Genomic DNA, 16,404 nt, shown 5'->3' on the forward strand with positions numbered 1-16,404 from the left:
CTCCAAGCCTATCCCGTTTCAATTTCCTCTTGATTTCAGCATTTTGCCCTGAAAAGTACAGAGTGCTTTTACCTCATGGAGTTTTCCTTCCAAGGGGATGCAGCAGAAACCCACCTACCTCTCCATAATTAAAACCACCGGACGGTGGAGGCCAAACCACGCCCAGCTGAGCTCCGCTTTGTGGAACGGCGTTTCCTCCACGAGTAACCCCGTGAGGTCCGTGGGGAGCATACCTCGCTGGAAGTAAAGGTGAAGAATCTGGCCTGGAAGAAACATCAGATGATTTGTGCTGTACATATTAGCCAGTTTCTCGGTATAAATTTCATTCACATGCAGTAACTGCAAAAAGACACAGTTTTGCCTTTCTCACACGTGGTGCCTCTTTAACACCAATGTGTGTCTTCTGCTGCAGACTCCTCACTAACACTTTCAACCCAGCTCTTCAAACCTATTTTGTTTATGTATATGGCTGTGAGAGCCTTGAAATCAGGGTCTCCGTAGGTGAAGGAGAAATATTTACTGTAGTTGAATAAGTTGTGAAAACAGCATGCAACCAAAACTCAGGTTAGAGGCTGTTTAAGGCAAAAAGAAGGGAAACCATTGCTTCAAGAGCAAATGAAGAACAATGCTTACTTCATTAATGGGTATTTGTAAGTAAATTCAGATGTGCCAGTGCTAGTCCATCTTTCTGAAATATTTTAGTCTCTAGCTTTCAGATAGGAATACTACATATTAACTAATACCTCCTTTTACCTTATGGTATTTAGGGTTTCCAAAGAAATATATTCCATTCATATTCAGTAAAAGCAAACCCACGTTCTGCTGCTATTAGCTGAGCTTTAACTGAATCTGAAGCTTGGCTTTCATTTAACAAAACCAGCTTTAGATGTACTAGAGCATCAATCCATATAGTAGTACTTATAAGGAATAAATTGATTTTCTCATTGTTCTATGTTGGCTAAAAATTATTCGATTAGGTATTTAGCTACTAATGGAAACTCATTAGTAGATTTTCATTTCATGCTTGTTTGCACCTGCAATCCATTTCTTCTTGTCCAAAGGACTGTTTCATTTAGGTTGCGTGCTATAAATTTTCTTGCATATAAACTGATAAGCATCAGCCAAAATTCAGTATACGTTCTGAAATAGCTCAGGGCCATCGTTTTTACAACAGCATCATTAAAGCAACAGAACTCTGGTGATTCATTGTCACTTATTACTGTGCATATTGATGTTCTAACTTGCCTCCTAGTTTACTCGTTAATTTTGTTATCTTTGCTAGTGACAGTCCCTTGACGTCTTCCTGTTCACTCTTCCCTTGCATTCTCCCGGAGCTCCGCAAGGCTCCTGTCCTTTTTTAACCCAAAGATGGGACATGCCTAACTTTGGGCACTGAGCCTGGATGCCAGACCGTGGCGGGCAGGAGCGAGGAACCATCCCCCTGCGGTAGGTCAGGGGACCCCGTTAGTCCAGGCGGGTCACCCCACCGTTTCACCCCTGAGCCACCGTCACGGGTTCAAGCTACCTAATTTTACGTGGGATGTTAATTCTCCCGCAGGGGCTTACCTGGTACCTCGCAGGGGCAAACCCTCCAGCTCTGCTCGGCGACTCCATCACTTAAATCCCAACAACATTTTCAAACTGTGAGTGGCAGTGAGGATTAAGTACTGTGCATACACCCAATTATTTGAATGTATTACTTCATATTTCAGCCGTGATTAAACTAGAATGCTAAGCTCAGATGGTATCTTTTCGCAGAGTAGGCTGCATTTGAGGGTTGAGATAGACGCTGATTGAAGACTGACTTACAAAAATCAGTCTCTTTATCAGGCTAATATAGCATTAACATCAGTGCAGTCATATTTCTAGCTGTTCCTGATTTTTAAACCATCATCTACACCATTATTAACCCAGTTTAGCTGCACTTAACTTGCTTTGATTCATGCTACATATTTTGTGGCGGTTATTCTGCACCCAGAGTTTGAAAATCAAGTGGAAGTAACTCTTGCAATAGCAGGAGTTTATTTTGATTATGTTTACCCCCCATTACAACTTCAGTAATTCTGAGCTTAGCATAACACTGGCAGATCAGCAATGCTGGGCCAGAGGTTTGAGCCTCAGCCACATTTTTCACACGGGCCTGCAAGGGACAAGAAAATATCACCAGTCCCCCCGGGGCTCAGACTCACCGAAGCTTTCTGTGGATAAAGGATACCAGCGTTATATCATTGTAATATCATCATAATTATCACAGTGAAGATCTCTGATGTTCAATAAAACATATGCTCAGTGGTCACTTGTTTTATTTGGAGGCATATGTTGTTACCTGTGTTGGAATAATATCCTGTTCTAACCCAGCCAAATCCAGCGACTCTGCCATCTGGTCATTTTTTATAGTTTTTTTTAACAATATAGCTCAACTACACTTTTAACTGCATAGATCAAAGGAGTGTATTTTTGCCCTTAAACCATTAGGTAAGAAAATGAGCCTGCTAACTGAACAGGAGAGTGGCTGCAGTCTGGTATTTAGAGGGGGACCAGAGGAAACCCTTCCGTGCAGACCAGCAGGACGGGCTCCCGCCGGAGGGACAACCATCGAGCCGAGCCAGCTCTGCCCCGCGGTGACGCCTTACCTCTTGTCCCTAAGACCTCCTTGGTCCACAGCGGCACAGGAACGGCGAGACGGCTTCACGGCTTCAGCGCAGGTCCCACCTCCCAATTTCTCATGTGGGCAATGTTCTGAGACAGATGCAAAAGGCTTTTCGGTGGGTATGAATGGGATGAGATGCTTTTTTAAGGAGATGTCTTCAAAGCAACTTCAACTAGTGACAACGCTAAAAAGCGAAGCACTTGGCCGTGGACTGCTCGTTCTGTGATGGTAGGGCCATGTCTCATTATGATTTGTCCAAGTATAGGGAGCACAACATGCCCAGTTTAAACTTTTCCTCCCCATCTTCCTACTCCGACATCCTGATGTGTTTATACCGTTGGGATCTCCCAGGTGATGCGGCACAAGGGAATCAGCCCCAGGTGAAGGAGGAAGAGCGTGCTGCTTACCCTGCTAAACTCGGGGTCTGCTTCCATCTCCCGGTCAGTAATGCTGTTAACTTTAGACTTATCACCGTCTTCCTTTCTCGCTCTTTCATCTCCCTTTGCTCTTGCTCACGGCAGACAGAAAACATAGCTAAATCTCAGCTAGACCCCACGCAAGTAAAAAAGCAGAGTAGTCATCCCTACTTACCCATCCAATATTCCTTCAAGCATTTCCAGCTTAGTCACAGACCACCCTGAGCTGTACCACTGATTGACGATTGAAAGTCTCCCGCTGGTAGAAACTAGAGGTAAGAAGTCCGGAGAGTAGAGATGTAGGCGCAGGAGTAACGGATGACCATAACTTTCACATCCCAAGTTGCTGGGCATTTTATTTTGGAGTTTGGAATTAAAAAAAGCTCACATCCTGGTTAGTGAAGCGGAATCTGACCATAATAATTATGTCACATTTTGGTTTTATATGAAAGATGAAAAACTTGTTCAACTTCAGCAGAATTATTCTGAATTGATCCAAATATGAGAACTGAATCTATTAATGCTGTGTACTAATACAACCCCCACACAGAAAAAAATACATTTACTGTAAAAATATCTATCTTATCAACCAGCTTAACCCACTGAGGGTCTGCCTGTATTTCCCACCAAAGTAACTGAGAACAGGAACGGGTTCTGAATGTGCTTGTTAAGTGGTCATGATCAATACAAATCTATTTTTCAATTAAGTAGAAGATGCTGGGTGTATGTGCATTGCCTGCAGGCCAAAATAGTTTTGAGTAAAACTGGATTTCAGAATATAAAGTTGTGTTGTTCTTGCCCTGTCTTTTAAATGAGCTTTGCCAGCATGCCGCTCCAATCCTTGTGAACTCTGCCGATTAAATTTCCTTGCAGTAATGACCACTAGGAATTAGTGAAATGTTAATCTTCCCACCTGCTGTGTATGATTATACATGAGTCTAATCAACCTGATTACGAAAGAAAGCAATTTCTGCTTTTACAGAAATTTTTTGTTGTTGTCTGCTTTATTTCTTCTTGAGGAACTGTAAAATTCCTTACCCTATATTCTGAAGCAAAAATAATAATTAAATTAAAATGTGTAACGGAGAGCAATGGAAGCTGATAGTAATTGCTTTACAACAGATACAGTAATTGATGCTCTGAGGATTTATTTCAAAGCATAGAAGTCGAATTAGAAACCTAGCTTTATCTGGATTTGCGTTGCTTTGATGAAGTCACTGCGTCTTTGTGTCTTGATTTTCAGCTAAACTGTTCTTAATGAGAATGCTAATAATTACAGTAGGACCAAATTGTTTTAGGGAGACAAGAGGATGAAAGACAAATTTTTATTTCATTTAAAGCTACAGTCACAAATGTAACACCTCTTTGCTGTCAACCCTGGAACATGCTCGATGGGAAAAGGAGGAAACGCATCAGCTGAATCCATTGAACACAGCTACTTAGTGCATTGAAGGCAGATTATAAAGACAATCTAAAAAGCTAAGTCTAATTGTATTGTGTAAAAAAAAATATTGTTTGAGCCCACATGTATTAACCTACCAAAAAAAAAAAAAAAAAAAGAAGTTGAGGCTGGGTCCACACACCTTCTGAGCAGGTACCTCACTGCAAAGGTATTTTCCAAATCAGAAATCCAGGAAGATCAGAGTTGGAGTACAGAAATCTGAAAATACAAGGAACATAGAGCAAGCTGCAGCAGAATATTATGCTACTTTATTCATCGATCAAAACCACAGTTTTCTTTTTGGTAGCCACAAACCCCAGAATGCCTGAACCTCACGCCCAGCACACTTCCAGTCATCTCCACGCTTGCACACTGTGCATGGAAACACATTGAATAATCCCTGGATTGAAAATCATAATATCGAATCATCTGATTCAATATATTACTGCTAGTTATCTGAAACCATTCAGGACCTGATGAGCATTATTCCACAGGCGAGCTTAATATACCCAGAGAAATATGATGCCAATTATGAAACCAGTGTTTCTCAGCACTTTGCATGCAAAGAGCAGAAGATAATCGGGGATCTCCATGGTGACAGTGGTAAGGTAGCTGGGTTACCTGAATGATAATTTCCATCCTTTCATCTGATCTTCATGGGTTTTTCACTTTTCATCTCTACCTCTGAATGTGTTAGGTTTCTAATGGAGAGGAATTGACAAATATCCTAGTACTCCTTAGAGGAAAAGCAAATCTTCTCTCATATATACTCCTGTAACTTAATTCGCCTTAACAATTTTTGCAGGGAGAGCTGCTCGTGGTAGTAGGGAATTTGCCTTCTACACACATACAGCCAGCTTTAAATTGGACTAGAGAAAGGGTAGAAAATACCTTGCTAAAGTAGATATTACAAAACTCCTAAAAGAAAGTCCCTTCCCCCAGATCTGTGCCTGGGGGCAGTCCCAGCTCCCCCCCGCCACTGGTTCTTCCCAGCCCTGCTTCTCCCAGTGCAGAAGCTCCACTGCAGACCCCACAGACAACCTCTGATCTTCTTCATTTCTGTTTATTGATCCCACAATGGCATAGAAAATACGCTAGAAAATTAACGTGCATTGAATCTAGGGCTTTCATAATTTGTAAGACCCTCATCCAATTCGCAATTTGGAGAAAATTTCTACTGAGATCTCAAAGCAATCTATCACTCTGAGGCAGAATTGACTTTCATTGATTTCGGAGAGGTGTGCCATGGTCACGACGGCAATGGAAGCTGGTGTTTCCTGAACTGTGAAGCGGCTGCTGCCTTTCTCTCCTCCTTGTGCTCTTTAACTGTGTGCTTATTAGAAAAGCTGAACCTTTTTCAGTTTGGCTCGTTAAAATCTTCAATACCTTAAACAATCTGGTTTCTCTCACGCGCCGGCTTGTACTGGAATGTCCTTGGAAGATGAACCACAAGCCTGTGAAAGGAATCTCGGAGCCGGCAGGTGAGACCGATGTCCCCACTCGGACATCCAGCAACCTCAGCAGCGTTGAGACGCCTCGTGTCGCGTGGCAATAGCACGCGATTTCCAATTGCCTTTTATCAGCTATAAAACTGCTCTGGAAACACTCTCCAAACCCCTCCTGAGGACCGAGGGAGGCCAGCGAGGAGACGACAGGCCCGTTGGGCTGGGATCGCATCCCCGGCGGGGTGGTGGGAGGGAATCGGCAGGACCGCTCCAGCCTGGCCGCTGCGGGCTGCTCGCTCCCCGAGATTTTAATGGGACAAGGCTTCATTAAAATTGTTTTTGTTCCCTGTGTTTGATGCCGCCGGTAAAGAAAGACGCTGCCCCAGCTGCGTGCTGTTATTCACAGCTGTCGCTCCGGCAGCACATGGCTTCACAGGGAGCGGAGAACAAAAGCAAAGACCGATTGCTGTGCAATCACCCAATTAACTTCTGCATTTTTGTTTTTAATCTACTTCTGCTTACTGGAGAAATAAATACAATAGATCATTAATGCTGATGTTCGTAACGCTATGCAGTCGCCTTCTCCCCCTCTCTTTACAGTGTTGTGTTATCTAACACCTGGTAGGAGATTTAAAAGGATTCTCTTCATCTCATTTCATACATTAGTGCTAAGTTTAGCTTCTGTAGGTAACACTTTCTGTTTAAACTTTAATAAAGAGGTATGTTTAGAATCTCAGGGGCACACTCTCTGCTCATTTGAAACAAATGAGGATTATGTAAGGAGGAACATGAGCTACAAATAGGATTCATAAAATTAATTGGCTCTACACTGCAGCCGAGCGGAGCTGAGCCATCAGAAGTGACGAGTGGCCAAAGCGTGTCTGTTCCACTTGGACAGTCCTGAGGACTGGCAGGGCCAGGTCACTGCCCGAGCTGAAGCAATCCTGCAGGCTCTTGCCGCAGATCTGGTGAATTTGGCTTCCCAAGGCTCAGGGCTCCTGCGGAACCAACCGCCCTGTCTAACTGCCCTGGTACCACTGCCGCAGTCCCAAGGACTCTCCAAGAGCTCCAAGCTGTCCCGTTGTTTCCATTCATGTGGTGTGTCGTGGTTTAACCCCAGCCGGCAACTCAGCCCCACGCAGCCGATCGCTCAATCCCCAACGGTGGGATGAGGGAGAGAATCAGAAGGATAAAAGTGAGAAAACCCGTAGGCTGAGATAAAGACAGTTGAATAGGTAAAGCAAAAGCCACACGCACAAGGAAAGCAAACCCAGGAATTCATTCCCCAGTTCCCGTGGGCGGGCAGGTGTTCAGCCGTCTCCAGGAGAGCAGGGCTCCAGCACACATAACGGTGACTGGGGAAGGCAAACGGCATCTCTCCGAACGTCCCCCCTTCCTCCTTCTTCCCCAGCTTTATCTGCTGAGCATGACGTCCTATGGTCTGGAATACCCCTGGGATCAGTTGGGGTCAGCTGTCCCGGCTGTGTCCCCTCCCAACTCCTTGTGCCCCCCCCAGCCTCCTCGCTGGTGGGGTGGGCTGAGGAGCAGAAAAGCCCTTGGCTCTGGGTAAGCGCTGCTCAGCAATAGCTAAAACATCTCTGAATTATCAACACTGTTTCAGCACAAATCCAAAATATAGCCCTATACCAGCTACTGTGAAGAAAATTAACTCTATCCCAGCCAAAACCAGCACATTCTCCACCCCTTATTCCATACCATTTACAACATGCTCAGGTCCCACACTATCCAGTACATCCTCATTACCCACCACCACCCTTCCCATCCTTTAATACAATACACAGATACCATTCCTTTAGTCTATGGACCACCCCTGTGAAATGTCTGTAAAATGTCCATAAATGTCCACAAAATGTCCACCGAGTTCATTTAGTCCATGACTTTGGGCTCCATCTGTTACGGTGGTCACTCAGGACAGGGAAGGTGGTGTGTTGTGTGGAGTTACCGGGCACCGAAGCCAGCTCACATCAGGTCACTGCTGCCCTTGCACTGCTTCTTGTAAGGCTTCTCCTCCATTGGTTCAGGTGGTTCCTGCTAGAGTAATTCCTATAACATGCAACTCAAATCCCAGGTTACAACAATTTAAAGGTATTTCCATTACAGTCTCCACCCCCGGTCCATTTGGACCAGACCATTGGGTTTAACATTGCAACGAACTCCTCGCCTTGCCCATGCTCTGGCTTGGACTTACCCACAGACTGCAGTCCCTTAGGGTTGTACCTGCTCCGAGTGGAGCCTTATCTATGAGCCAACATCTCCTCAGGGCTATACCTGCTGCGGCAGAGACTTAACCACAGCCACAGTCGCTTTGAGGTGCGCCTGTTCCAGCGTGGCCTTCTCCATGGGCCACACTGCCTTTGGAGATATACCTGCTCCAGCCTGGCCTTACCCACAGCCACGGATGCTTCAAGGTGTACCTGCTGCAGCACGGACTTGTCCACAGCCACGGATGCTTTGAGGTGGACCTTCTCCAGCGTGGACTCATCCGCAGGTCCCAGTCCCTTCAACTCGAGTTCACGCTGGAGTTCCAGCCCGTCCAGTACAGCAGCACAGAAACACCAGCGATGCCCTGGCCATCTGCCAGCCCAGGCGCATCGCCGTTGCTGTTATCAAAACGTTTGCAGGCGCAGCAGAGTCAGACGATAAGCAGTACAGCAGCACAGCAAGCAGCAAAAGCAAAAAGCAGCCACTAATGAGCACTAGACTCTAATACACAGGAAGGCAAGTAAGCCCCATGGCAAGCACAGAAGCCTGTCAATTTAATAGCTAAACAGCAATAACAGGTATAAATTTGTTCTAGCACATTCCAGTCAAATCTGTTATTATCTTGAACCCTTTGAGCCCCACGTTGGGTGCCAAAAAAGGGCTGTTGTGGTTTAACCCCAGCTGGCAACTAAGCACCATGCAGCGACTCGCTCACTCGCCGCCCCGGCGGGATGGGGAGAAAAATCAGAAAAGTGAGATGGTCCCGCAGGTAAAACCACAGCGTACCCTTTTGGGTCCTTGAAATACCCTCTCCTGAGATAGCCTATGCCAAGGATGCACGGAGACTCTGGGCCACATAAGTTCTGCTTCCCAGGAGGACCACGGATGCTGCAGACAAAGCCTGGAGTGGCACATGGAGGTTTTGCATACCGCAGAATACCTCCATATCACTTCTAACGAATCCAAAAGTTACAGCACGTGCTTGGACATTCAAAGGAAGTGAAAAAAACCACACTTTATTCTTTGGCTACAATTGTCAGTCCAGTTGCCAGAATTCCTCTGCACAAATCTATGGCCGCATGTGCTGTGCTCCCTCTGCTTGAGTCGTTTGTCGGACTAGAAACAACAACAATATTCTATATATTGATTATATCAAATATCGTGCTGCTAAATCCATCTAAGGAAATTTCTGGGATTCCTTGCAGGAGCCTGTCTGCTACCCCCTCCCAGAATACTCCAGCCCCGAGACATGGCCAGGAGCAGGGCAGCTATGCAGCCTCTCCTCATTTAGCAAACTGCAGTTCATTGCCGGGAGGATCAGTTACAGCTGCTATGCTTTAATGAGCTAATGTAAAACCTTTAGCTGAATCTCCCTAATTGCATTTAAAGCACCATATAGATATATATGTATATATAAATCTTCTGAAATAGCTTCCACATGTTCTTCCATTCCAGAGCTCCCTTTAGTTACAAAACGCTGAGATACGCGTGCTGAATTCTGCCGACATGTACATCCCACCCATTCCCACCACAACACCCAACTTGAGTTAGGCTCCTGGTATCTTTTTAATAGCAAAAAGTTATAAAACCTCAGTCCAAGCAGCGGCATGTAAACAGGAAATAAGTAAAAGGCCCCGAGAAAATGCCGAAGGAGCTGGAGCCGCGCTCCTGGGTTTTGCGGAGCAGTACGACCCGCGGCTGTGCGCTGCCACAGCCTGCCTCTGTGCAGCTCTTCCCGCAGCTCTGAAGAGCCAGCCCTGGCCGGGCTCCCACCGGCTTCCCTGGATGCGTGCCCTGAGCGTCTCGGCTGAGATGCACGGAGTTTGCACACAGACTCTGTAATCAGCCAGAAATTAAAATAAATAGGAGTAAAACTTCTCTTGCGCCTAATCGATAACAGTAATATTACTGGGAGTATAAAGACTGAAAAAGACAAAATCTCTTTAGCTTTCCTTTCTCTGAAGACTCTATCAGCTAAGCAAGGCTGTAGTTCATTAATAGCTACTGAAATTATCCCTGATTTCTCAGCTGTGTTTTATGCACTATCATTGACATTTTAGTCAACAGCATAATCAGCCAGGACAAAACACAGTTTGTGATAATGTCCTTGGGTAATGAACTTACCAAAATGGTTACTAATAAAATAGGGAAGCAGCAGCATGACCATTTTTCTGTACCCCCCGACATAACCCTTTGACAATTTTTGCTGCTCTTGGTAGCTCGTGAGGGGAGGCTGACGTTCCTCCTCTTTTAGTTAAAATAACTTGCATCCACACCAAACCAAAAAAACCCCTCAAGTAACAATGGCTTTTCTCAATAAATAGTAACTACCAAGTTTAGTGCATCTACTATTTCTTTCCAGATAAATCACACTTACTTGGATACCACCAGAACCAAGGACCAAGATGAACAGCGGGTGCTCTGAAGAGCCTCCAGGCAAAAACGAAGTGATGAGGTCTGCCTGGCAAGAAGTGAGGATCCAAGGACTGACAGCGCAAACATTGCTGTGGTCATGTCCTCAAGCACTGGCAGGATCCGACTGAATCATGATGTTGAATTACTGCTCATCACGGTAACCTGTGGTTTTAATTCCCTAGCAGCAACAAACAACTACTGAGCAAGAGCTGCCTGGGACCAGTCCTCCATCGACTGAAACTCCTCTCACGGCTATTTTTGAGGGCTGCCCCCCCTATTCCTGTATATTACATGGTGCTTTACGCTGCTTGGAAGAGTCACTAGAGGACCACCCAGTCTTCTTGGGCTCTATATTGTTGTTCACACCCAGATATAGGAGCAGTAGTCATCGGTCTGTCAATACATTTTTCAAAAGAAAAGGGATGTATGTGTGTTTTTTAGATAATCGCACAGAAAGAGCTAAGACTAAAATTTCCCTCTAGATTTCACAGTGTTTGGGAGTCTTGCAGCTATTCAGACATGGTTTCTATTTGAAGAAAATGAAACCTTCACCTCTTGATAATGTACTATTATCAGGTATCACCTGCTCCTGCGTGCCACCCCCACATACACACTAGAAGTAATTGAGAAAGTAGTTGTTGACAGATCACTGTGTATGGGGGATAATAGACACCACCGTTATTCGTGTAGGAAAAGGGAAGCTGGAGCTGTGACAAACCAGTGTGGCACTGACTTCTGCTGCTGGGAATCACACTGTCACTCCTACTTTGTGCAACTTAGTTCATAGTTGTCAAGACAGCCATCCACTTATGTACCTGCTGTAACAAAATTAGTCAAAATCGTATCTTCCCCTGTAGCATTGGAAATATTTTCATATCTAAGTTTTTCAGTCTTAGTGCAAGCATATCACTTTTGGCAGACATTACAAAAGACAAATGGAATAATGTTGTGATGCTTTATATAATGCCATATCTGGAAAAAAAATGCTGCCTGTATGTGTGTGTCAGTGTAAATACACATCAGTTAACACTTAAGTAATAAAAATCTGAACATCTTCAAATCTTGCAAAACATCCAACCTTTTCCCTGAAGCATTGACATCTTGTCACACAGCTCACCACCAATGGCCATCACACGGAGTATTATATCACTTTCTGAACCTTAGACTTGAAGGAAAATAAATTAAAGAATAATTTTTTTGGAAAGAAAACAGTTGGAGAGTCTTCAAGATGTCATTGGAATATGACCATCCTTGAGGGACGTGAACAGAAATCACGGTCCAATTTAAAAAATGAGAAGGGGACTCTCAACTCAAGTTAGATGGATGACTCGCCACCCTCTGACAACTTTTTAGGTGGCCTATAGATAGAGAGGGAAAAATAGGGTTATTATGCATGCACAGCGGAAAGGCAAGTAAATATTTAAGGGGGAACCCATTGCAGATGGGGAAGCCATGTTCTCTTTAAATGAACCAAATATATCAACATGGCCAACCTTTCTTATCTTAGGAAATACATCCTCTACTCGCCAGCTGGCCAAAAGCAAGAAGACCCACAGCACACACCTTAGCGATGGGGAGGAACCCTGGAAGCCATTCACAGCAGGTGATGCCAACAGCTCCCTCTCCGCCTGGCTTTGGGTGGGTTGAGCAGCTGCGTCCCATAGACACCTCCGATATCGTCCCTAACCGCCCAGCCCGCTGGCTGTCCCCCCCAGCCGGGGGTGTCGATTAACCAGCACCCTGTACACCAGCACAGCCCGACAGTCTCACATGATACCGTCCCGGCTGGGAAACCATGTCCAAACTGCTAGAAACCAGCACGCGGCATATTAAAATACAGCGAGAGCATCCTGTGCGCTTCCTCGCACAAAGTAGGTGACCCATTTTCCACACGTATTGTTGGAGCGTTTAATTTTCTAACCTTTCCTCTTGTATAACACAGGGGACAGCCCTGCTACTGTTTTCCTACAGTAATGGGCTTATTCTGCGGCCACATGCAATAAAGCTATGTAAATTCTCAGTCCTGCTGCCACTAAAGCTAATGGCAAAATCCCTGAGCATTTGGAGGAGCCCTGGATCTGGGTTCAGCAACCTTCTGCTCCAAAGCAAAGAAAGCACTTGCTTTTTACTGAGCCTCTTGACACACAGAATACTATTCAAACACATTTATGATTTTTGAACGGGTGTCGTCAGCTGGAACCTCAGAGACAAGTGCAGAGGGTTTATCTAGTGGTAACAAAAGCCTCATGGCATTTCTTAGATAGAAAGAAAACTTGACTTTAGCAATTATTCATAGCCTTACATACATTCTTGCAGACAGTCAAGCTGACTTGGCAGACTGAAGCTAATTGGGTTTACAGTAGAATGAAGCTTTGATTGAAGTGCCTCGCTTAAAAAAAAAAAATTACATACACACCCCCATACCCCTGATAACATTACTCTCGAGCATGTAAAACAACCACCCCACATATTACCAAAGAAGAAATGCAGAGATTTTTATTGCTTTACCAAGCAAAGACCCACAAGTGAATAATTCTGAACTGTTTGATCTGCTGTATTCTGATCCATAATTTAGCGGCTGCAGAAAGGCTGCGTGTGGCTGACATTTCAGGCTGCTTTTGAAGTTCACGAAACCCCTGCAGTCACCAAGGGGAGGGACCCTGCTCGGGAAGCCAAGGTGGGCACTGAACAAAAGGTGGGTGGAAAACAGCTCCAAAGCTAATGCGCAAAAAATTGGTTACAAAAAATTGGAGAATGGAAATTAATGTAGCCTCGAGTTTACCGAGTAAATAATTCAAATTCTACCTGGTGATTTATGAAAATAAAAAGACATTTAACAAGCCCAGCAGGCAGCAGGTGCTTCTATTTCTACATGTTAAGAGCAAAAATAAAAAGGCAGAAGCTTTTGGTTCACTGGGCTTTTTTCCTATTTCATGGTTACAGTTTAAAATAAAAGAGGCCCCATGTGCTTCAGGGATATGCTACGCTCAGCAATTTTGCTACTCAAGGGAGGGTTGCACGAATGTTTCCATCACTGTTTATGCCGTGGGTTTCAATTTCAGCCATGTGGAGAACCCTTCCAGGTGTTCCTGGGAATTAACCATTCTAGGGGAGGTTTTACAAATGACACAGCAACCTACACATTTCAGAAGAGAAGACATTTTTGCAGCAGCCTGGTGTGGGACAGCACTGAACACAAACCTGCTGTTGACTGTGTGCTCTTCAAGTGTTTTTCTAAATCAATGCGTGTATAATTTCACATAGGAATTCAGATCACAGACCAAATCTCTGTAACAATTCTGCGTTACTTTGCAGGGAAAAATACAAAATAGTGGCACAGTATCTATGTTCTTGAAGAAAATGGAAGATGGAGATGTGCAAAGACAAGACAAAATGGAAGATGGAGGCTTCGTGGGAAGCAGAAGAAAGAGGAGGGCCAGCACATCAGCTATGATGGGAAATGGGAAAGGAAAGGTAAGACTGCAAGAGCAAAGGCTAAGCTAGTTAAAAATTCCCATGATTTATCATAGAATCGGAACAGTTTGGGTTGGAAGGGACCTTTAAAGGTCATCTAGTCCAATGTCACGACCCAGACTGGACAGACCAGGGAGTCGTGTTTAATTCAAAATCCCCTCAGGCTAAATTAAGGTGAAATGACACCAAACAATCAGTTAAAGATTTTATTCATGACAAAAGCAAACTGAACTGGGGAGGCGTGGTAGTAGGTGGCAGGGTTTCTCACAACAGGAATTGGCATAAGACTACTTCTGTAAACTGTGTAACCATACACATCGATTCAGGGAATAAGGAGAGCCCTCCCGTTGAGTCCCGAGGTTCAGAGCAGACCCCCTTGCTTTCCAGAGTCCTCCCCAGAGAAGGGTCCAGGGGCAGCTGGATCCACTCCTAGTCTCAGACTTGGTCAACGGTTTATATCTTGAAACGGATGAGGTGTAGGGATTGTGGAAAAGGAAAAGGAAAGAGAGAAAACGACAGAGAGAGAAAAAGGAAGAGAGAAAGATTTCACCAGTCCTGGGTCCAGCATTGGTCCAGTCAGTCAGCCGAGGGGTCCAGTCCCGGTGGGCTTGCGCGCCCAGGGCTTCAGGTTGTGTCCTTTTATCATCCGTGCCCCTCCTGCGGGCGGGCACCCGAACTCGTCAGGTTAATGAGCGGTTTGTGAGCCTTTGGGCTTGGGGGTCATTTGTGGAGTAACTTCTCCTTCCCTGCAGACACGGCCATTGTTTGATCTTTGTATCAGAACAGCTTATCAGAACGGGGAGCTGCGCACCCTCCGGCACGCCCTCCCCCTCCTGTCCCTGATGCCTGAGCTGATGGGCTTTGCACCTTGGCTCCTTGCTGTGCAGGGTTTGTCTTTAAGCAGAACTTGCCCCACCACAATGTTTGAGACATTAACTCTTTCAGTCTCTCACATTCAACCCCCCAGCAATGAGCAGGAACATCTTCAACTAGACCAGGTTGCTCAGAGCCCTCTCCAGCCTGCCCTTGAATGTTTCCAGGGACAGGGCATCTGCCACCTGTGCCAGTGTTTCCCCACCCTCGTTGTACAAAATTTCTTCCTTACATCTAGTCTGAATATACCCTCTTTTAGTTTAAAACCATTACCCCTTATGAACTTTTATTTATGAAATTGTGTCTCATCACCTTTCTGTATGAAGTGGTTTATAGACAACTACTGCAAAAGAGATAAGCTGACTGACTGACTTCATGCTCAGGCACCGAGCTGGGCATTATTTCATCCTCTCAGGGGCAACCACTTACATGCAGCCATATTTAGGGGGCAATTAGTAAAAATAGGCTTAAAAAAATCACAGAGAAGGAAAACGCTGAGGTGGAAACCCCACTGACCTGAGCAACCTCTGGTAACGTGGGGAAGGAGCTGCGCCGCACATCCTCCCTGCCATTTAGTTCTTCTGCTTGTCTTATTTATTCGATGGTTTTGGAAGAAAATCCAGTCTTCAAAGCTGATGATTTACCCATCCACCAGCTTTATCAATCAGCATCCACAGGGCCAGGCTGCGCTGCACATTGACACCTTTTTCATTGACTCCCATATGGTTCATTGTGTGAAAATGCCTAATTAAGAGAAGATGATGATATTTTTTAGAAAGCAAACCTTATGGCTTTCTGTGGAGGAAATGTGAGCAGTAGTGGTAAATCACAAGAGGTGGTAAGTACAGGCAGAGAGGCCACTTTGAAGGTAAACTGCTGCCTCAGAGTGTCGTGAGCTCTCAGAGGTTTAGACTTCAAAATTACACATTTCATGCACTGTACATTTGCAGCCTGACAGCAGGATTCCCCCGGAGAGGCTGGGGAAGGATCCTTGCAGTACTGCACACAATGCTTTGTCAGATCAAAAAATCCAGCAGACAGTGATTGCAGATCAGAGGAGCTTACAGCTATTAAATCCAACAATTTGCCACTCTCCAGATGTAAACCGGGATAATTCACTCCACATGCGTTAATAAACGACCCTGCTTCTTAAACGCAGCACCACGTGCGACAGACGGATGGGCTGCAAATTCAGATTTGGTTTTTGACAACACGCAAACCAGAATCTCAAAACTCCCCTGAAAACCCCCGACTGACCCCAAATAAAGCTGCGACAGCAGCCGTGCAGGCGCGTAGCCCCTGTGCTGTGCAATAAGGGACTGCTGGAGCCGGGGCAGCCCCAGCCACCAATGTCACCGCTGGTCCCAGTCCCACTGCCGCAAAGGGCTCCCGCTTTGGAAAAGGGGCTGCTTCGTTTATACTGGAATTGTCCTTTCCCTGAACGGTTTGCTGTAGCTCCTACAGCCC

At 45.3% G+C, this 16,404-nt stretch overlaps 1 long non-coding RNA gene across 1 annotated transcript in view; it reads right to left on the reverse strand.

The window, feature by feature from the left end:
- LOC115333392 overlaps nt 1-16,404 on the reverse strand; it is an 86,610-nt gene that overhangs the window by 19,560 nt on the left and 50,646 nt on the right. The window contains exons 19-23 of the long non-coding RNA XR_005930929.1: nt 15,454-15,681; nt 4,606-4,726; nt 3,242-3,335; nt 2,634-2,739; nt 119-263 (exon numbers count right to left, since the gene is read on the reverse strand). This is a non-coding gene — a long non-coding RNA (uncharacterized LOC115333392). The remainder of the gene's footprint in view (nt 1-118; nt 264-2,633; nt 2,740-3,241; nt 3,336-4,605; nt 4,727-15,453; nt 15,682-16,404) is intronic.

Source organism: Aquila chrysaetos, chromosome 20 (assembly GCF_900496995.4).
Source record: "Aquila chrysaetos chrysaetos chromosome 20, bAquChr1.4, whole genome shotgun sequence".
Lineage (NCBI taxonomy): Eukaryota > Metazoa > Chordata > Aves > Accipitriformes > Accipitridae > Aquila > Aquila chrysaetos.